This window comes from Pan paniscus, chromosome 8 (assembly GCF_029289425.2).
Source record: "Pan paniscus chromosome 8, NHGRI_mPanPan1-v2.0_pri, whole genome shotgun sequence".
Lineage (NCBI taxonomy): Eukaryota > Metazoa > Chordata > Mammalia > Primates > Hominidae > Pan > Pan paniscus.
This window is the reverse complement of record NC_073257.2, coordinates 32,744,106-32,766,188: the sequence shown is the minus strand read 5'-3', so window position 1 is coordinate 32,766,188 and position 22,083 is coordinate 32,744,106. Positions and strand designations below refer to the sequence as shown.

The 22,083-nt window shown below is 37.6% G+C and overlaps 1 protein-coding gene across 1 annotated transcript in view; it reads right to left on the bottom strand.

Moving 5' to 3' along the window:
• Positions 1-22,083, bottom strand: part of PLXDC2 (plexin domain containing 2) — a 470,362-nt gene that overhangs the window by 192,961 nt on the left and 255,318 nt on the right. The window lies entirely within an intron of this gene.

Sequence of the window (22,083 nt, the reverse complement as noted above, 5' to 3'; positions counted from 1 at the left end):
ATATAGTCAAAATATTAATATAGATATTGATAGATAGATATTGATAATCCTAACATCCTATATTAGGATTAATATTCTCCTAATATTTCTCATACATTCTCCTAAATTATTATGGTCTAATATGAAGAATGGGGAGAGAGAAAGAAAACAAAAATAAATATTATGGTGATTTATTTTATACACGAAGTCATTCCATAAAGGGATGATGGAATCCAAAAATCTACTCATTTTTTCCCTAGACTTGTATCAATAATATAGTTATAAACTCAGATTAATCAATTATAAGGACAGAAGAAATGATAACATGGACATTATATTAGTTTCCCGTAGCTGCTGTAACAAATTTCTACAAACATGGTGGCTTAAAACAACATGCATTTATTCTTTCACTGTTCTGGAGACCAGAAGTCCAAGATCTGTATCACTGGGTTGAAATCAAGGTGCCAACAAGGATGGACTCTCTCTGGAAGTTCTAGGAGAGAATGTGTTCTTTATCTCTTCTGCCTTCTGTTGGGGGCTGGCATCCCTTGACTTGTGGCCACATCACTCTGATCTCTTTCCCCGTGGTTGCATTGCTTCCTCTTGTTGTGCTCATAAAATCTCCCTTTCCCTTCCTCTTATAAAGTACTTGTGACTGCATTTAGGGCTGACCTTGATAATCCAGCACAATCTCCCCTCAAGATATTTAATTTGATCCTGTCTCCAATGACCTTTCTTTCTTTATGAGGTAACATTTACAGGTTCTAAGGAATTGAGACCCAATATCTTTGTGTGGCTATTATTCAACCTTCTACAGATCATAAATAGTTTAATTCACTTCCCAACTTCCTTGTCAACAATCAACTTCTGTGAGATTTGTCCAAAATATATTTCCAAAATTTAAACACCTTGTAAGCATTTTTAACATCTTTTTAAATTTCGAAAACCTTTCTAGTCATGGCCATTCAACCAATATTAACTGAGCACTTACTATAGGTCAAGCAATGCTAACAGTATAGAGTTTATAAAAATATTTATTCAAGCAAAGAGGAATCTTAGTTTGAAAAGTCAATAGCATACATTTCTTCACGTTAACTGTTCCATCAGTGCTACAGACTTTGAAAAATGGATCACCGGATAAGGCTTAAAGTAAACATATTTTAAGTTTTAAAAATCATATGATCAGTTTAAGCTTTAATTTAAAGCTAAAAGCACTGCCCCTCAATTACTTATGCGGTATTTCATAAATACATTACAGAACTGCAATGTGAAAGGACTGTGATCCTTTCCTTCTTTTCTCCACAGAAAGCATTTGTTAAATTGTCCACATGTTCAGTTCCCTAGGATATAATAGGTAGTAAAATGAAGTTTCGTTTAGTAAATATTTGTCTAAGGTTGGGATTAGATGTATAAAATTCACTCATGTATTTATCCAGTGAATACGTATTAACTGTCTTTACTATGATAGGCATTTGCCTAGGTGCTTGGCTGACAATGACGCCATCAAAGGGTGTGGAGGTAAATGAAGGGAATTGCAGCACAGAGGAACAGATGTTTTACAACAGGTGTGAAGAGCAGGTACTAGAGAGAGTAGTCCGGTAATATGGAACTCAGTCTTGGGGGCCGGGGGTGGTTTCTGTGCAGAAGTGCATCAAGCTGAGGCCCTAGGACCTGCAGGGATAATCCAGGTAAGGAATCTGAGGAGGAGCCCTCGCAGACTTAAAGATTTTAAAACTTCAAGCATTTAAAAAGGGCTGAGCTAAGAAGAGGGTTATTGGAACCTGGAAGTACTTAAAAATGTCTGAAACTCAGTGCGGGAGGAGGGGAAATGAACAGCCTTCATTTCATGAAATTCCTACTGAACAGAAAGGTCATGCCTCATCTTAAAAAGGTTCTTACTCTCTTATGTGAAGAAAAGTTTGGAAAGGCAAGATTAGGAGAATAACAATGAGTCAGAAAACTATATGAGCTATGTAGTGGAGAGGGGAAGGTGAAGACCGAAAGTATGTAGAAAACATTTTGCCTTAGAGGAAGATTTAGATGTATAACTGTTCAAGACTTGGTCATTGTTGGATACGATGAGAGCCAGTGAGAAGAAGAGTCAAGCATGACAGCAAGATTTAAGGTTTGGACAAAGGGGTGGATAAAAATACAGTTCACAGGGGGAAAGGTATGCTGGTGGTGAGAAGTGGGGAGTGTGATGTTAAATTCAGTGTGGCCTTCAAGGCCCCTTGAACCTACTGCCCATGTAGGGCCTCAGCACAGAGATGCCCAAACATGCTGGTGGACAGATACAACTGAATTCCTATAGAGTTCTAGGCTGAACATATCACATATTGATGTTTTAAAACCGGGGTGTGGGGGGGCTGGCAGTAATTAAATTCACAAAGCTACATTCATCCTGTGTGCAACATAGATAGCAAAATGATTTGTTACCTATTACGTCAGAATACTGTGGCTGAAATTGTATTCATTAGACACTTGATTGCATTTTCTAAGGAAAATACCTTAATATAAGAATTGTGCCAATGGGATAGTGCATTAATGATACTAATGATATTGTTTAAAAGTATGCTTTTAAAATTAATATTAACATCTGATAAATCTTTACCTTTTAGGATATATTTTGTGGGGTAATTATTTTCTGGAGCTGTTAATAAGCTAACTAAGTAATGTCAGTTTCTGTCAAAAATATTGTGCAAGTCGTGTACAACGTTAATGGAATATTCACAAGTATTATGCACAGAGAAAATATTCAACTTCAGAATTTCAGGACTTTTCTGTAATTTTTTTCTACCTTGCTAAGGAATCACTCTACTGGAGGCATTAAATGTACCTTAAATATTATATTTATGTGGCACAACATGAAGGAAGGTGAGCTAGTGAGAAGAATGCATATAGTTGGAAAAATAAGTTTAAATATATGGACAATATTGTTTCCAGGGCATGGGGGTAAAAGAACTCCACAACTCATCTCCCTGCATATATTCCCCTCCATCTCATTCATTGACTGTTCTCACCACCAGAGCTACCTCTTGCTTGGATTTTGTGGCTTCCTAATCCTCTATTACCATTTCAGATGTTGCTGGTGAACATAAGGGTGTTGCTTTATATTCTGTGAGAAAGAGTCGCTGTTACTTGATTTTGGTGGGAATTGTACTTGAACTTGAAAAAATAACCTGGTATCTGAGAATACACATGGGCATTTTTCTGTTTTATATTTCATTCTCCTGTCATCTTCCATGGCATAAGATAGACATATGAACCACTGCTGAACCACCATGAACATCTGTGGGCTCTGTGCACCCAGCACTTAGGACAGCTGGTTTACCAACTGGGAAGATTCAGCTTCATTTGTGGTGAGCCAGCTTCCTTGACACTCAGCGGTGCCACTGGCAATGATAACTAACCAAGGCCATGGTTTACCAGGGTGCCCAAGTCAAGGCAACGATGAGCCTTCCCTCTAATCTGAAAAAAAGGACTTGAACCTAACGGTCATGTCATCCTTACAAAGTCAAGATGGAGTCTGTGTTAAAATAAAAAAGATGGGACCATCACAAAATGTATGAATTTTATTTGTTCCGTGTTTCTTATATCAGTTAATTATTATTCTCTCTTGGGCTCTCTTTTACCTGCAGTGACCTAGCATATAGTAAAAGTTTTGTCAATGCACTATTCTCTCACAAATGCTTCCTTTGTAGTCTTTCACCTTGGCCCAATTTACGCACCACTGTTTTTTAATCAAACTAGGAAAATTATGGCCAGGACCCTGTTTTCCATCTACCTTCCATGATACAGACAAAAGAAAACCATAGTAATTTTCTCCATAAAACTTTCAATGACCCCAGCTTACTGGTTAGTAAATAAAGTTAGTTTAACCTTCTCCTAATATCAAGGACTTGTACATAATGTTCCTCATCTGTCTTCCTGGCCTTCTCTCTTAGTAACTCTCACCATGAATCTTAGGGACAAGTCACTGAACTACTCAACAGTCTCCAAACACATGTGTGCGGTTTACCTGTACTTCTACTTCTGCTGCCTGCAATTCCCTTCCCCAGCTTCTCAGCCTACCACAAGCCCACTCTTGCTTCAAGATTCAAGCCAAATGTTACTTCTTCCATAAATACATTCATGACTCATACACTGGAAATTGATTTTATGTTTGAGCTTACAAAGCCTTTGCTAACATCTCTACATTGTATTTAAACACACACACACACACACACACACACACACGTATATACAGGTATTTTTTTAATTTAACAGCAGACGTTTAAATTTTACTTATGTTAACGTTCCTTATTTTGACTCTAAGTTGTTCTGAAGATCCATGACATGTATTAGTTATGGTTCTGACAAAGCACAGATTCAATCATCCACTGTTGAAAGAAGACAGATGCTGGAATGAGTTTCACAATGAGTTGTGAGCCCAGCTTATGCCTGAGTATTCCAAAAGCGATGTGCTCCAGACAAGGTCAAATGCAAAATTTGGAGGAAAAATGATATGCAGTATTAATACTCCTAAATCATAGAGCATTCCTTAGCAAATATAAAAGTAGCAAATTTTCATTGAGTGTTTAGCATTTGCTAAGGACTGCTCTAGGCACTTTAAGTATAATATTAATCCTCATAATATTTTTTAAGATAGGTGTGATTGATATACCCAATTTTCAGATAAGACAGCTAAGGAAAAGAAAACACAAAGCTGTAAATAGCAGAGACAAGATGTGAACCAAGGCCATATTATTTCATAGATTGCCCTTTAACCAACATACTCTGTTGCCTACCTATGAGGTGGAAATTATGAATAGTTTCCTGTGGGTGGTGTTTACAATCTATCTCTACCTTTCTTGGGGACAAAGATCATGCCTTTTGGTTTCCTCAACAGTACCCAGCAGTGTCCCATGTAAATAGTAGACTCTAGTACTAACAATAGGCTTTACAACTGTTATGAAATCATAGTTATCCCAGAGTAACAGCTGTTCACTAAAATGTTGAACTCCAGTAATTCTTCTCAACCAAGAAAAATACCTTATTCACTCGTAATTCTGCTTTCCTCTTAATTGCAAGGCTACAAATTCTCATTTGCCTTGGGGATCTTCACTAAAATATTTAATACATACAGGAAACATTTAGCTCCTTCACTGTAGCTATGTAAAATAAGCATTGGCACAGAAATTGCAGCATTAGGAGATATCGTTACTCTACACATTAGGGACCACTTGTCAGAAGCAGAGTTAAAGTAGATTTGAAACATCTCCAGGCTGCTTAGGTCTCTAGTGCTCTGAAGTATTTGAATGTTCACTCTTTGACCCACGGCTGTTTAGATCATTTTGATTTTAGGAAAAAAAAAGAAGAATGATTATAGAGCCTGTTCCAGAGGAACTTATCCCTTCCGTTTCTTTCATTCTACATGGGCTAAAATGCACTTCATTAGCGTTCAAGTTAAGGCATGAAGATGGTAGTGTGACCGAATGTCATAACCAATGTGTCCTTTATGCCCTTGATTAAAACACTGGGGAGGTTCATGAATATGTTGGAAGTGGTAGGGAAATTATTAATACAAAAATTCGGATGAAATACAAATGGGCCATGAAAACCACAGTCCCGTAACAGAAATGCTACTACTAAATGTAGCCTATTTATTTTTCTTTTAAAACAAACTGCAAATATATCGCCCTTGGTTTTAAATTATCTACTTCATTAGGTGAAGAAATTGCTTTTTCATTGCTAGCAAGTGGCTCTTCATCAGAGATAGTATATCCAACTGCCAACAAGTCAAGGCTTAACTGTTTAAACTGCATCTATTGGAGGAAGAAAAATTCCATATGGTTGGAAGCTCCTGTTGGATCTGTAACCACTCAGGGTTTTCCACATGTAGCTCAAGTAATATCTCCCTGGACAACATCAGTATTTATTGGCTGGAAGTTACTCTCCGTGGAAGGCAAATGGAATAAGAATGATGAATTGTGCTTTACTACATGGAAATGGACAACTTGGCAAATTTTTTTAATTACTCAGCAAGCCAACCATTTTTAGTAGTAATAAATTATCTTAAATATTCTCTGAGTTACAGGTAGATCCTCAATATCTTTGAGCTAAACAGCTCACATGAACATCTCCTCTGCAAGCCAGAGTATGGAGGTGAGGGTGGTATCTGCAAATTTAATATGTGGTTCTCAGATACAATTCTGGGGCCTGTGTAGACCTGCCTAGCCTTGCTACAAAGCAAAGCAGGTTTGACTCCTGTAGGAAAGACAGGCCATGCATTTGAACTACAACCTGAAATAGATTTGTATGTCATAAAATTCAAACCCTTTGAAATGATCTTTTTGACATTGTTTTTTATTTTTGTTGCGTCTTCAGAATTAGGGGCTCACAGGAAGTCCTTACCAATTATGAAGGTATTCTTTATCCTTTAAAATTTGGAAGAAATATCTTCTATGTTCTTTTGCCTTAGATTTGGGATCCAACAGGCTCTATATGGTAGGCTTTAATCTTTGGAGAGACATTGATAATACAAGCCATGTATAAGTGGCACAACGGTTATTCAGATTGGCACTTACATTGCTTTTTTGAAGTTAACTGCTTAGGCGTGCTACAGGCTTGATTTTTCAAGGAGCTGCTACAAATGTTCACTTCAAGAATGGGTGATTTTAATGAGGTGATTATGACAGATGCTGTCTCTTTGAATCCTGTTCTCGAAGGGGAGGAAAAAGAAAACCTTCTCTTCTACGTACCATTTTGAGATCTTATCCAAATGGCAACAATAATGTGAATTTGAAGAGGCCGCCCCAAATTCTGCATTTGGAAGAAGCTGAGAGGCTCCCATAAACCCATGCTTTGCATTTAGGAAAATGTCAAAAAGAACATGCAAAATGCCCTTATTTCCTAAAAATACAGCATAACAAGGCTGAGCATAATGGTGCATGCCTGTAATCCCAGCACTTTGGGAGGCTGAGGTGGGAGGATTGCTTGAAGCAAGGAGTTTGAGACCAACCTGGACAGCATAGGGAGACCCAGTCTCTACAAAAAAAAAATAAATAAATAAAATAAAATAAAATAAAATAAAATAAAATAAAGTAGTCAGGTGTGCTGGCTGGTGCCTAAAGTCCCAGCTATTTGGGTGGCTGAGATGGGAGGATTCCTTCAGTCCAGGAGGTCGAGGCTGCAGTGAGCTGTGACCACCCCACTGCACTCCAGCCTGGGAGACAGGGTGAAACCCTGTCTCGTCAACAAGCACTAGCTCTCTTTAAATACCATCAGACCACAAACCAGTGAAAATAACAAGTATGTGTCCCCAATGAAAAACTCAGGATGACGGAAATAAAACAGAGGTGACATTGAGCCTTGTAAGAACAATATCCTGCTTTGCAGTCTAAATCTGAATTTGTCAAGCAAACCATTACAAGAAAGTAATTAGATTCTATTAAGGGATGAGTAGTGGCTTAGTTTTTCCTTTTACCATTTATAGGCAGCTGTAGGAATTTATGCCTAAAACCTCTAATTGCTTTCTTGATGGTGCAAATAGAATGATTTTTATAACTACAGTTTTTACTACATAGTTCTCACTGACCAGATGTTATATAAAGGCAGTCTGTTTCTTAAAGTGCATTTTGTTTCTGTAGGAGTGCACATTAAACAAGAGAATCATCTTGAGGGAGGTGTTGAAAAAATGACATGCCTGGGTCCAAGTGTCAGAAGGTCTTAACTGTGTAGGAGTGGTGGTACCTAGAGGTACTTACATGGGCTTTGGGTCCGCATATCCATATCACTTTCCCATGTCTCCCCAAATCAAATCATAATAATTAATTCTAAGTACTAATCTTGTATACAGTTTGAAATTTGAAACATTAGAAAATGTTGCTATTTTTACTAAAATGAAACAATCTTAGCAACAAAAATGTGGATGCTATGCAAATTCAGCTTAAATATCATGTAGCAGATCATCCTTCCCTTTCCCTCACCTCTAACCAGGTTACTGACCCTCAGCACCTCCCGCACGGAAATTCCAGAGCAGGCCCTGTAAGCAGGAAACAGCTAAGGACATTTTAGAGAAACACTCCAGGCAATTCTCTGAGGCAGCGTCTGCGATGCATTCTAACATTTTATCAGTTCTGTGCTAGCCACCTGCTGCGCACAAACTGTTGAGAAACACAGCTGCAGTTTAGTCTATGAAACTAAGATTTTTTTTTTTTAACAAAAAACCTAAATCACATAGGCCACCCCCCCTACCTTTTTTTTAAGCACACAGATGAGAGCTTGGTACTAACAGTGCCAAGCTGCTTGGAGATATGCTGTAGAAGGTACCGTTGGACAAAACAACCCAGCAACTCTGGAAGAAAAAAGAAATGCACACTTTTGTCCTTGACCCGAGGGTTGTGCCATTTACATATGAAAAAGGCAAGATATTTATTGCATAGGAAAGACACTGAAAGAAAGATGCCACTGAGACCATATTAAAAAGGTACAGCTTTCTCGATAGGGATACTTTTCCAGAACCAGAACTCATGTGATTTTTTTTTTTTTCCTCTGCCACGGCCTTCGTGAGCACCTTCAGCATCTGGTCCTGAAAGCCTTCATTGTACACATTCTTGACCAAATATAAGATAGAGGAAATTTGTGACTGTCCTATCAGGCCAGCCTTTCCTTCTGTCCAACGGTGTATCTACTAAGGGCAGCCAGCAGCTCTGTGTTGTTAAACACAACTGTCTTTTTAGAGGAATCTCATTGTCTGGAAGTTAAGGTATAAGGCCAGAGGCTAGTTTATTCCTTCTTGCCTAAACTAGCCTCTGGCCTTATGCCTTACCTGGGCAGCTGCCTTCTACCTGCCTTCCACAAGGAATCTCAGATATTCAGAATGATTCTCCACTGTAGCTTCATGAAGGTATTACTGAGTCTTCTCATCCCACTACCCTGTTACAAGGCCTGCTATAAGGTCAGCCCAGAATGACTCCCCACTGTGGCTTCATGGAGGTGTTACTGGGTGTTCTCACACCACCTTCCTGCTATAAGGCTTGCTCCTGCTTTTTGGAGCCTTACTCAAAGACAGGGTGCCTCCAATCAGGACATTGTGACTTAAGTGAATTTAAGTATCGCTTTGGTCCAAAAGAGCTCTATTTCCAAAATTTGACTCCTGCTCAGCTTAAAGCCCAAAGTCACTAAGCCCTTTGGACAACCTAATTTAAAAATGTCTGGCCATCCTGCAAGAGGAGCTCCACCAGTCTTGGCCTTACCCATTTCTAACCCACCTCCTTTTCCGCATTGGTCTACTCTTGAAGTCCCAGTGCTTCTTGCTGCCCGATCTGTAAGACTTATGATAACACCTACAAACCACTTAGATTTTCCTGTTTCTCCTTAGTCTGGGGAATCTGTTTTTAGTTTGTAATTATAACATTGTTAATTCAATAGTTGCCAATAACATAAAAATATGTATTGGTTAGTTAAATGGGGATACTTACTATTCCTAGTGGGACTGTTACATTTCAACCAAGAATCATGAAAATCTTTTTTCTGTCCTTCTTTCACTGCAACATTCAGCAATTTGATATTAATTCAGTTTTATCCAGAGGAATCCTGAATGTAATAAACTAGTGTTGTGGGTCCCTTGTTTTAGAATGGTACTCATAAGCCGTTTAATACACAATTTAAATAATTTTTCTTAACAAAATAGGCAATTTTATCAGCAATTTATACTGCCTCAAGCTCTAAAAAATTTGGAAATAAAATAGTTATGAAGAAAGCTTTATACTGCATACTCTTTTAAATATTGTTAATTTTGTTTGACAAATACATATTACAAGATGCTATTAAATAAAAACAAATACATGCACTGGAGAAATTATTCCTATCCAGTCTTACCAAAAAGAATTTTAAATATTAATGCTGTTTGAAAAGTAATACATGCACATAGTAATTTTTTTTTTTTTTTTTTTTTTGAGACAGAGTCTCGCTCTGTTGCCCAGGCTGGAGTGCAGTGGCGCGATCTCGGCTCACTGCAAGCTCTGCCTCCCGGGTTCACACCATTCTCCTGCCTCAGCTTCCCAAGTAGCTGGGACTACAGGCGCATGCCACCTCGCCCGGCTAATTTTTTGTAGAGACGGGGTTTCACCATGTTAGCCAGGATGGTGTCAATCTCCTGACCTGGTGATCCACCCGCCTCGGCCTCCCAAAGTGCTGGGATTACAGCTGTGAGCCACCCCGCCCGGCCGCACATAGTAATAACTTGAAAAGCACAGATGATTGTGAAAATTACATCTCTTTCCTACTCCTAATCTCCAGCCATCTGTCAAGTCTCTTAGGGGGTTACCACTATTAATAGTTTCTTGTATATCTGTCTAGAGATTTTTCTGCTCACTTGGAAGCATATCTACTTTTCTTCCAAATTATTTTAGAGATAGCTTATACATGTATAAATACATCTGTCTGTACACATACATACATACATATATATATGTACATATATATGTAAGTAACATTTATCTGCATCCTGTGGTGTTCTATTTTTTTAAATAGGAATACATTAAATATCTCATTCTGTTTAAAGGCCACATAGTATTCTACTCTATGGGTTCCCAGTAGTTTATTTAACCTGTCCAAAACCTGAACATCCTCAATGATGGGCGTTAGGTGGTTTTCAGTCTTTAGCAGTGGATATCCTTATACACATTGTTCACACACAAATACACCTACAAGATACATCTTTACGAGTAGAAATCACAGTGTTAGTTATACATTTTATATTTTAGTGGATAATGATACATTGTCATCAGCAAAGCTTGAGAGTTTCTTTACTCCATACCTTATAGAAAATATCGAGCTACAAAACTTGTTTTTTAAAAATCCTTTGAAAATCACTCAAGTAAAAACAGCATCTCTATAGTTTTAACTTGCATTTCACTTATTAGGAGTGATATTATGTATTATTTAATATGTGTAACAGCTACTTGTATTTCCTTTTTTAAAAATAAACTTTTAATTTTAGAATAAGTTTACATGTACAGAAAGTTGCAAAGACAGTATAGGCCTCCCATATACTCCACACCTGATTTCCCATACTACCGACATCATACATACCTTGACAAAGGTATGATACCTTTGTCAAAATTTTTGAAACAATATTGATATATAATTATTAGCTGAATTATTGATATTGAATATTGATATATAATTATTAGCTGAATTATTAACTAAATGTATTCAGATTTTTCTATGTTTACATAATGTCCTTTTTATCTTCCTGAATTATATCCACAATATGACATTATATTTAGCTGTTATGTTTCCTTATGTTCCTCTTAGCTGTGATAGTTTCTCAGACTTCTCCTGTTTTTTTGTTTTTTGTTTTTTGTTTTTTTTTTTCAGATGGAGTTTCACTCTTGTCACTTAGGCTGGAGTGCAACGGCGCAATCTTGGCTCACTGCAACCTCTGCCTCCTGGGTTCAGGCAATCCTCCTGCCTCAGCCTCCCAAGTACCTGGCACTACAGGCATGCGCCACCATGCCCAGCTAATTTTTTAAAATTTTTTTCTAGTAGAGATGGGGTTTCACCATGTTGGCCAAGATGGTCTCAATCTCTTGACCTTGTGATCCGCCCACCTTCACCTCCCAAAGTGCTGGGATTACAGGCATGAGCCACTGTGCCTGGCCAGACTTCTCCTGTTTTTATTTAATGACCTGGACAGTTGAGGAATACTGGTTGAGTATTTTGCAGGGAGGTGTAGTTTTATCTGGTTTATTTAAAGTTTGTTTGTTTGTTGGCAAATAATATGCCTACATGTGGTTTTTTGGTGATTTTCCAGTTGTTTTTCTCCGAGCTTCCTAGTTTGACATCTGTCAATTTTGGAAAGCACTCAGCTATTATTTCAAACATTTATTCTTTCTCTTTTTCTTCTCTTCTGATATTCCAATTAAGTACATGGAGGTTACAACTTTTATTATTATCCTACTGGTCTCTGATGTTCTGTTCTGCTTTTGTTTTTGTTTTTTTTTTCATTTTTTTTCTTTGCATTTCAATATTAGAAGTTTCTTAGTCTTTAGTATTTAGTAGGTCTGTATCTTTAGGCTGTGACTCTCTTAAGGGTGTCTCTAGTGGAATAGTTTTCCCCCCTCCCTGCCTCCTATTCCCCTCCCTGGATATAGCATTCCAGATATATTTCCCTAAAGTCTTGATTCTTGTTGACTATGAATTTTTATTTCTCCCTCATGTGAGCCTAGAAGACTCAAGGGGCTTTCTCCAGTGGGAGAAATGACTTTCCCCCAGCTAGGATAAGGTCCTAGGAAGGTCTTTGTTCTGGAGAAGGCTCTAGGTGTATTTCACAATGATTACTCTTCCCTTGCTCCAGCAGAGCCATCCAGGAGTTTCACACATCTTCACTGGGAGAACCTTCTGGGGTTCCTGGGGCTCAAGCCCACAGAAGTTTAAAGGTCCCCCTAAGACTAGAATCCTCAGGAGTTTCTGACCCTTAGGCCAATCCACACTGAAATTCTAGCTTTGTGGAAGTTACCTTTTAAGTGTTATTAGCAATCTGTGGTTGCAGTGGCTTCTGCCCCAGATGGGCGGATCTCCTCTGTGTGTCTTTGGATGTGCCTGTGTCTCTACATTTTGGGGACAGTGGTTTGCCTTGTGTGATGGGGTCAACTTGATTGGATTGAAGGATACAAAGTATTGTTCCTGGGTGTGTCTGTGAGGATGTTGCCAAAGAAGATTAACATTTGAGTCAGTGGACTGGGAGAGGCAGACCCACCCTCAATGGGGGTGGGCACCGTCGAATCAGCTGCCAGAGAGGCTAGAATAAAGCAGGCAGGAGAAGGTGGGAGAAGCTGACTTGCTGACTCTTCTGGCCTTCATCTCTCTCCTATGCTGGATGTTTCCTGCCCTCGAACATCAGACTCTAAGCCCTCTTCAGCTTTTGGACTCTTGGACTTACACCAGTGGTTTGCCAGGGGCTCTTAGACCTTCAGGGACAGAATGAAGACTACACTGTTGGCTTCCCTACTTTTGAGGTTTGGGGGTTCATACTGGCTTCCTTGATCCTCAGTTTGCTGATGGCTTATTGGGAGACTTCGCCTTTTGATCATGTGAGTCAATACTCCTTGATAAACTCCCCTTCATATATCCATCTATCCTATTAGTTCTTTCCCTCTACAGAACCTTAATACAACCTGCAATCTCAGCTCTCTCATGGGTCTAATAGAAATTGTTGATTTTCAGTTTGTTTAGCTTTTTCTCGATAGAATGAGAGTGACAACCCCCAAATGCTTTATAATAAATACCAGAAACCAGAAGTTCCTGCAATTTCTTTTTAATAAACTGTCTTTGTCATTTGCTCATTGTTTAGTTGCTACAGTTCTCTTTTTCTTAAATGAGCTCTTTATATGTTAAGGAGAACAGTCCTTTCACTGTCATATGTGTTTTAAATATTTCCTTTGCCAGTTTTTGGTTTCTTGTTTTTAGTTTCTTTTTTAAATTTAAGTTCTGGAATACATGTGCAGAATGTGCAGGTTTGTTACACAGGTATACATGTGCCATGGTGGTTTGCTGCACCTATCAACCCATCATCTAGGTTTTAAGCCCTGTATGCATTAGGTATTTGTCCTAATGTTCTCCCTCCCCTTGTCCCCTACCCCCTGACGGGCCCCATTGTGTGATGTTCCCCTCCCTGTGTCCATGTGTTCTTATTGTTCAACTCCCACTTAGGAGTGACAACATGTGGTGCTTGGTTTTCTGTTCCTGTGTTAGTTTGCTGAGAATGATGGCTTCCAGCTTCATGCATGTCCCTGCAAAGTACATGAACTCACTCTTTTTTATGGCTGCATAGTATTCCATGGTGTATATGTGCCCCATTTTCTTTATCCAGTCAATCATTGATGGGCATTTGGGTTGGTTCCAAGTCTTTGCTATTGTAAATAGTGCAGCAATAAACATTCATGCTTATGTAGAATGATTTATAATCCTTTGGAATCGCCACACTGTCTTCCACAATGGTTGAACTAATTTACATTCCCACCAACAGTGTAGAAGCATTCCTATTTCTCCACAGCCTTGCCAGCATTTGTTGTTTTCTCACTTTTTAATAATCACCATTCTAACCAGCATGAGCTGGTATCTCATTGCAGTTTTGATTTGCATTTCTCTAATGACCAGTGATGATGAGCTTTTTTTCATATGTTTGTTTGCCACATAAATGTCTTCTTTTGAGAAATATCTGTTCATATCCTTTGCCCAATTTTGATGGAGTTGTTTGCTTTATTCTTGTAAATTTGTTTAAGTTCCTTGTGATATTTCCCAGGTTTTACTTCTCTTTTCTTAAGTGAGGGTGTTTAAATGCCATGAATTTTTAATATATGAAAATTTTATTATATGCATTTTTTTCAATATTTTTATTTATGGTTTCTGGGCTTTGTATCAGTCTTAGAAAAATGCTCCCAATCTCAGGATTATAAAATAATTCTTCTCTAGTTTTCTTCTAATGCATTGTTATATTTTATTTTCATGATAAGATAAATCAGGTTAATTTAAATAATATATTTCAAACCTTGTGGAAAATACGGGAATTCAGAATATAAGAAGCATTAAATACCAGTGGGAGAAATAAACTCTGACAAATAGTGTTAAAACAAATGGGTACCCATCTCTGTTAAAATAAATGGGTAGAAACCAGATTTCTACTCACTCCTTATAATTATTATTACAAGAGGACTGAAATATAAGCAACATTTTTCAACTGAATACTTGGAAACTAGGGAATAGAAACATAAACACAATGTCATCATTTCAAAGCAATCAGTATTAGCTCTTCCTTCCATTGCTGTGTATTTCTAAAAAATTACCATCACAATACACTTACAATATTATATCTTGATTATTACGATATAACATTCTTTCCCTGCTAACACATAATCTTATAACACTCATTTTTACATATCTAATGTTCCATGACTCTTATTTTTCAAACTGTATAGAAATTGGGAGCACTCAATTATCTCCAAATTATATTATCAGTTATTAGATTTTATTCTATTTTTTTAGAGACAAGATCTTACTCTGTCACTCTGACTGGAGTGCAGTGGCATAATCGTAGCTAACTACAGCCTTGAACATCTGGCCTCAAGCAATCCTCCTGCCTCAGCCTCCTGCGAAGCTGGGACTACAGAAGCATACCACCATGCCCTGCTAATTTTTAATTTTTTTTTTCTGAAGAGATAAAGTCTCACCGTGTTTTCCAGGCTGGTCTCAAGTTTTATTAGATTCTATCTAATATAAAATAAATAGCTTTAAAAATTTCTGCAAGATAATCTTTAATTATTAAGAGGTAGAAAGGTTAAAAAGAGAGTGTGAGAACAGTAAACCCGGCTTATGAAAATATGTTGGAGTAAAGATTTGAAAAATAGTTGTGTTTTCAAGGCATTTTGGAAGAAACTAGTAAGTTACCTGAAGAGATTACCATGCTTCAAAGAAGAAGAAAAAGAAGGGGAGAAGGAGGAGGAGAAGAAGAACAAGAGAGAAAAAAATGTTTTTTCAGAGCTTAATGACTAAAGCTTCATAAACAGTAAATTCATAAATGGCAAATTTTATGCTTTGCGTATTTTGTCACAATTAAAATATTTTTAATGTTTTCACTCTATAATTTACACTTTTTTTACAAAACCTAATTGCTCTAAATTATCTTAATTTATATTTTTCTGGAGTCATCTAAAAGTGCTTTGGATTTTCTCTATAAGCTATTAATGAAATTGTGCTTATTTTTAAAATTAGCTGTGGAAATTGACAATAAGCCAATTAAAAGACATTTTCTTCCATTTTCTTTGCCTTCAGGAGAAGCTTCTCATTTGAACAATAATTCTAGCAGATTAAATGAAAATCTCTCTGTAGCCCTCAGGCTAGTCAGATCAACAAAGTAGTCTAACCCCATCGTAACCCCATTAGAATTAGCCAACAAAATATTTAGATCTATTACTTTTTTATGACTATGTCTCAGTTCCAGAGCTATATAGCTCTAAATAAGAGCATATTTTTTACCTACTTTCACATTATACCAACTGGTTTTCTGTAATGTATTAAAAAATAGAAAAATATCTTGAAAATAAAGGTAGTAATGAAATAATGACTACACATAAAGAAAACTGTTTCCCAGTTCAAAGGCAAAATGTCACATAGAAATTGGACTAACATTTAACTTTGCATTTGGGGTTGGATCTTTAATACATTTTTTAATTGGGTTGTTAGCAATTAAATAAAACTCAAGGCTAAAAGGCTACCTGGCTGCTACCAAGGGGGATGTCCATTCTCATCCCAATCATCTTACCCTTGATTATCTTTATGCTTTGATGACTTGTCCCTACAATTCTTGCTATAAAAAGGATAGAATGAATACGTGGGTATAATAATATATATGTCATACTAATTATAATGCTTGTTACCCAGTTATAAACCATGCTGTCGCAATTAGAGAAATATTTCGAGATTCTATCGTGTGTTACAAAATTGCTAAATTTTGTAAGGTTTCCAGACAGTGTCCCAGAGTCCCAAAATGTCATCATGGGACAGTCTTTAGAGAGATTCTGAACAGCACCAAAAAATGATAGGTATAGCCATGGTGATCAAGCGGACATCCCAAGTTATTTACATGCTATTCTACTTCCCAGACATCAGTGGTTGAGCCAGCCTTTAATAGGAGCAGTTAGAGATGACAATGGATTAGGTTCCTAAACACTCCTTGAGACCCCTTCTATGCTTTATGGAGAGAAATCTAATGAATGAGGTCATCAAAGAAAACAACAGACAAACTAAAAAGGCAGCACAGGACTTAAAGAGAACGCACTTTGAAAAGAAATAAAGGAGGAAATGTAAGTGGGGGAAAAATGCAGTATTAGCATATGCTATCTATGCAGCATTTTCTATGAAACAGGTATCATTAACATATGTTAATTAATTTAGTCATCACAACAAATTTATGCACCAGGTATTTTTATTGTGCTATTTTATAGGCAAGGAAACTGACATCAGAGAGATTAAGTCATTTGCTGAAGATCATACAGTTACGATTGCCTTGGCTTATGAACTGAAGTATTCAGATTCAAAAGTCTATTTATCTTAACCTGGAAGCCTAACTTCTTCTCTAAGAAAATGCAACTCAATTTCTGGCTTAAGTAGGAATTGAGGGAACTCTTTTGAACTCATTTCTGAAATGGCCAGGGTCTAATGTCAGTCCTGCACTATTTACTATTTCTTTCCTTTATTTTCCAGGATTCGACAATGTTAGAGCATCTGGCATATATTGTTACTTTATTAATTGCACAGAGTCACTTAGACACCCTTTATTTTCAATTGGGTGATGTATTTAAGGATCTGTGTAAAATTGCTATTTATCTGAATTACTGCTGCAGTGACTAGGAAAGGCTACAAGCAAAAATATCATTGCCAGTGTTTCCAATAAAGCCTGGATGTGCTGGAAGAAGATGAATGATGCTTTCCTGGTATAAACATCCCTAAGGGAGTATTCTAGCACTAGCAATCAGTGGACACTTCTGTGGCTGTTATGGCAATGGAAGGGGATGAGCCTGGAGACCATGTTTTTTACCCACACCCTTGTCTCAGCTGATCCACCTTCCCCCATTCCTGTCCTAAAATCATGACTTATCCATCATGTGCCAATGCTCTGCTCAGTTTTGTTTACATCTAATTGTTCTCCTTCATTCTACCCATATTTCTGTCTCTTGTATTTTTCTTGCTGATTCCTATTGAGTCAACTCTTGCTCCTGGGTGCTTTCTCTCTGGGTCTCCTACTGGCTTAATTTCCAATTATGCTTCCCACCCCTGCCACAAGGAGCCAGTGCTAATGAAATAAAGCATGTATGGACAGACATGCAGGAGAAGCAAGTGGTTGTGAATATGCAATTCGTGAAAGACAAAACAACATAGCTTGGCGCAGTGTCTCACACCTGTAATCCCACCACTTTTGGAGGCTGAGATGGGAGGATTGCTAGAGGCTAGGAGTTTGAGATCAGCCTGGACAACATAATGAGACTCCATCTCTACAAAAAAATCTAAAAATTGGCCAGGCATGGTGGTGCATGCCTGTAGTCCCAGCTATTTGGGGAGCTGAAGTGGGAGGATCACTTGAGCCTAGGCGGTCAAGGCTGCAGTGAGCTGTGATTGTGCCACTGCACTCCAGCTTGGGTGACAGAGTGAGATCCTGTCTACAAAATAAATAAATAAATATATAATAATGGTCAAGCTACTGAATCTACTGCTGACACTAGACAGTTTGAGGGAGGAGTAAGTTATCAAAGAAGACAGCTCAGATGAACTCTCAGGTTTTTGGAGGTCTATCTCAGAGAATAATTCAGATTCAGCAGATCAGACATCACACAATTTATCTTTCTCTCTAGGAATCCTTGAGACTTGAGTTTGTAACTTTAAATCATTGAAGCAAGTTGGAATGAATTTACTTTCATCCAGCATCTATCTCTTTAGTATCTTCCATAACACATAGATCTCCAGATTACCATAACCTGTGATCTCTGTTAATAATAATAATAATAATAATACAAAACAACTCCATTCACCTTCTCCCTAGATGCAGAAAGTTAATGGATACACCATGCTTTGTTTTATGGGGTTATACACTTGAAAGAAGATGTTGTTGGTATTTACAAATCAATCATCATGAGTAATAACTATCTTCCTCTCCTAAAAAGCCTTTTATTCCTGTTATTAATCAAGTCCCTATAAAGAGTATGAAATATTATTTGGGACTGCAATTAAAATATTACCATTTGAAAGCCAGAACAAAAAAGGAGCAGGGAGATTTGGTAATATATTTCCTGAAAAGCTAATGAAGATAAAATGCATTAATATTTTTTAAAAATCTCTCTTAGTGGGAATTTAAACAGAAAAAAAGCTAATGATTATTGGCCACATATAGGAAACTACTCTAAGTTTGAATTTTAATATACCATACCTCAAAAAGTAAGGTTTTTTGGGGGGGGAGGGAAACTGGTGAACTAAGAGACAAAGGAAGAAGGGAGATTTACATTTTACTTTTGCCTGTTTGACTTGTTAAATGTCCACGTTATTAGTTTTTCAGATATGTACAGGTATTACTTAATAAACATTTTAATCTTTTACGTAGCAAATGAAATAAAATAGAGCTAAACTTTAAACAGCTTTCTTATGAAATCTGTAAGTAGAAACCTGTGTAGAAAGGGAAGGCAAATTCTTCCTATGATCAAGGTAAGTAATACACATTCATTATTAGCTTTTAAATTCATATCACCTTTGCTTTTCAATCTCATATTCAACTTCCCGCAATTCCACATATTATCTTAATTAAGAACCACCATCTGTCTACATACTTACATTCTGGGGCCAAAATTATCTGTATAATGTTACCTCTTCTCTTCCCCTTTACATAAAGTTGTAATTAACCCATCTCACATGCTCCCATCTCATCACTGTAATGGTACCCATGATGGACTCAGGTAAAAATATCATTCCTAGTGATAGCTATTTGATTACAAATCAAATCCTCAAACTTAAATCTACATTTTTGAACATTTAAAAGATCACACTAGCAGGCTAATAATAAAAAAGAACCAATTAAAATATTGAAATAGAAAGAAAATAATGTAGTGTGATATGCAAAAAACACATCTTGGTGGTATCACTAATGAAACTGTTTTGATGAAATTCACAGAGAACTAGGTTTCTAGTGCCTGAAATATTTGTATTCTGAAGTATTTTTGACATAGAAAGATAAATGAATGCTTTCAGATTCCACTATCAGTGAACCAGAAAATAAAGATATTTCCAATTCACTTTGTACATAAGGATGATTGAAGCTTTTGAATATTAAAATGCTTAATAGGCAAAGATTTTATTTTTATAGTTTATAAATGACCAGATGTTTAGCTATAATTCACATTTTAAACTAGAAACTTAAGCTTATTCGTAGTAAAATACATATAACATACAAAGAGGGGCTGTGGAACGATGTATATGTCTATATTGTTAAACAACTTTCCATTTTTAAATTGTGCTGACCTTAGCAATAACATGAGACATTATCTTGACTTAATTTCAATGTTAAATTTGTGTCTGTGTGGAGATAGATAGATTTCAAGGAAATAAGGGAAATGGCAAAACAATGAAGTAAGATGAAGAGGATTGTGGTTTAAAGCATTCCCTTTATTTATTTGCACAGCATGGATTCACCATGAAAACATATCACTTTAATTTTTCCCACACCCAATGTAGAAACAGGTTCAAGAGGAATTTGTAAACACAATAAGAACTCACAGTCAACAAAAGAGGCATCTTTTGTGTTTCTACTTAAAACTCCCAGCCCAGGTCTATTTAGAATGGCCTGTAGTCAACTTTATTTAACCTGACTTGTGGTTCCCATTTTCCTTCCAAGCCTTCCATGGTTAAGAACATTTTTAAGATTTGTAAGGCTGGCAAGCATCTGTCAAATAGGTCTATCTGATTATAATATCTGTCTAGTCAATCACGGAAGAGATCCATCAAAAGTCTGTGGTTCAGAAGTCCTTGAAGCTGTTCTTAGCTTGATTCACTGCATCCTAGTGGATCCTTTTGTCTGGAAGTCTTTCCAACCACAGTGATTTAACAACTCAAATGATGTGTCTTGCACTGGCTCCATGTGTGTTTTCCCACTGCACCCATCCTAGTTCAGACACTGTATCCCACAAGCAAGTATTCAAACAACTGGTAACTATTTTTTCTGCCTTCACCCCCGTCACCCTAACCTGCCTTCCACTGACAGATCAGGCCAGATCTACTTCTCTAAGAAACCCAATGCTTGCTGGATGTCATCTAGATTTCTTTCTTTCTTTCTTTCTTTCTTTCTTTCTTTCTTTCTTTCTTTCTTTCTTTCTTTCTTTCTCTTTCTTTCTTTGTTCCTTCTTTCTTTCTTCTTTCTTTTTCTTTCTTTCCTTCTTTCTTCTTTCTTTTTCTTTCTTTCCTTCTTTCTTCTTTCTTTCTTTCTTTCTTTCTCTCTTTCTTTCCTCTTTCTTTCTTCTTTCTTTCCTCTTTCTCTCTTTATTTTTTTTGATAGAGTTTTGCTCTTGTTGCCCAGGCTGAAGTGCGATGGTGCTATCTTGGCTGCCCACAACCTCCTCCTCCAGCGTTCAAGCGATTCTCCTGTCACCGCCTCCTGAGTAGGTGGGATTACAGGCATGTGCCACCATGCCCGGCTAATTTTGTTTTTTCAGTAGAGATGGGGTTTCTCCATGTTGGGCAGTCTAGTCTCAAACTCTGGACCTCAGATGATCCAAACTCTGGACCTCAGGTGATCCGCCCGCCTCGGCCTCCTAAAGTGCTGAGATTACAGGCATGAGCCACCATGACCAGCAAGATTTCTAATGTTCAAAGTACTCCACAACACTCTTCCCAACTCCCCTTCACTAGACTCATTCCAACCCTCTCTTCAGGATAAACTAATTTTAGTTGACAGCCCTCCAAATATACCCAATATGGTTTCAGCACTGTCATTTAACTCAGCATCCCCTTGTCTGGAATGCCTCTTCCTTCTCCACTTCTTCTCAACTGCCTCTTTGCCTACTAAAATTCTACCTTCCTCTAAGGCCAATGCCAAAGATTATCACTGTCCAAGACTCTTCTTAATTGACTGGCCCAACAAGCATGATCTCCTTTTTCAGCAAGCTCCTGCTCTTTCAGCACCTGCAGTCAGCCTTCTCTATTGCTTATTCGCAGCATGCCTGTATTAGTCTTTTCTCATGGCATACCCAAGACTGGGTAATTTATAAAGGAAACAGGTTTAATGGACTCACAGTTGTACATGGCTGGGGAGGCCTCACAATCATGGCAGAAAGCAAAGGAGGAGTAAAGGCATGTCTTACATGGTGGCAAGCAAGAGAGGGTGTGTGCAGGGGAACTCCCCTTTATAAAATCATCAGATCTCCTGAGACTTATTCACTAATCATGAGAACAGCACAGGAAAGACCTGCCCCCATGATTCAATTACCTCCCACATGGTCCCTCCCACAACATATGGGAATTACGGGAGCCACAGTTTAAGATGAGATTTGATTGGGGACACAGCCAAACCATATCAACACCCCT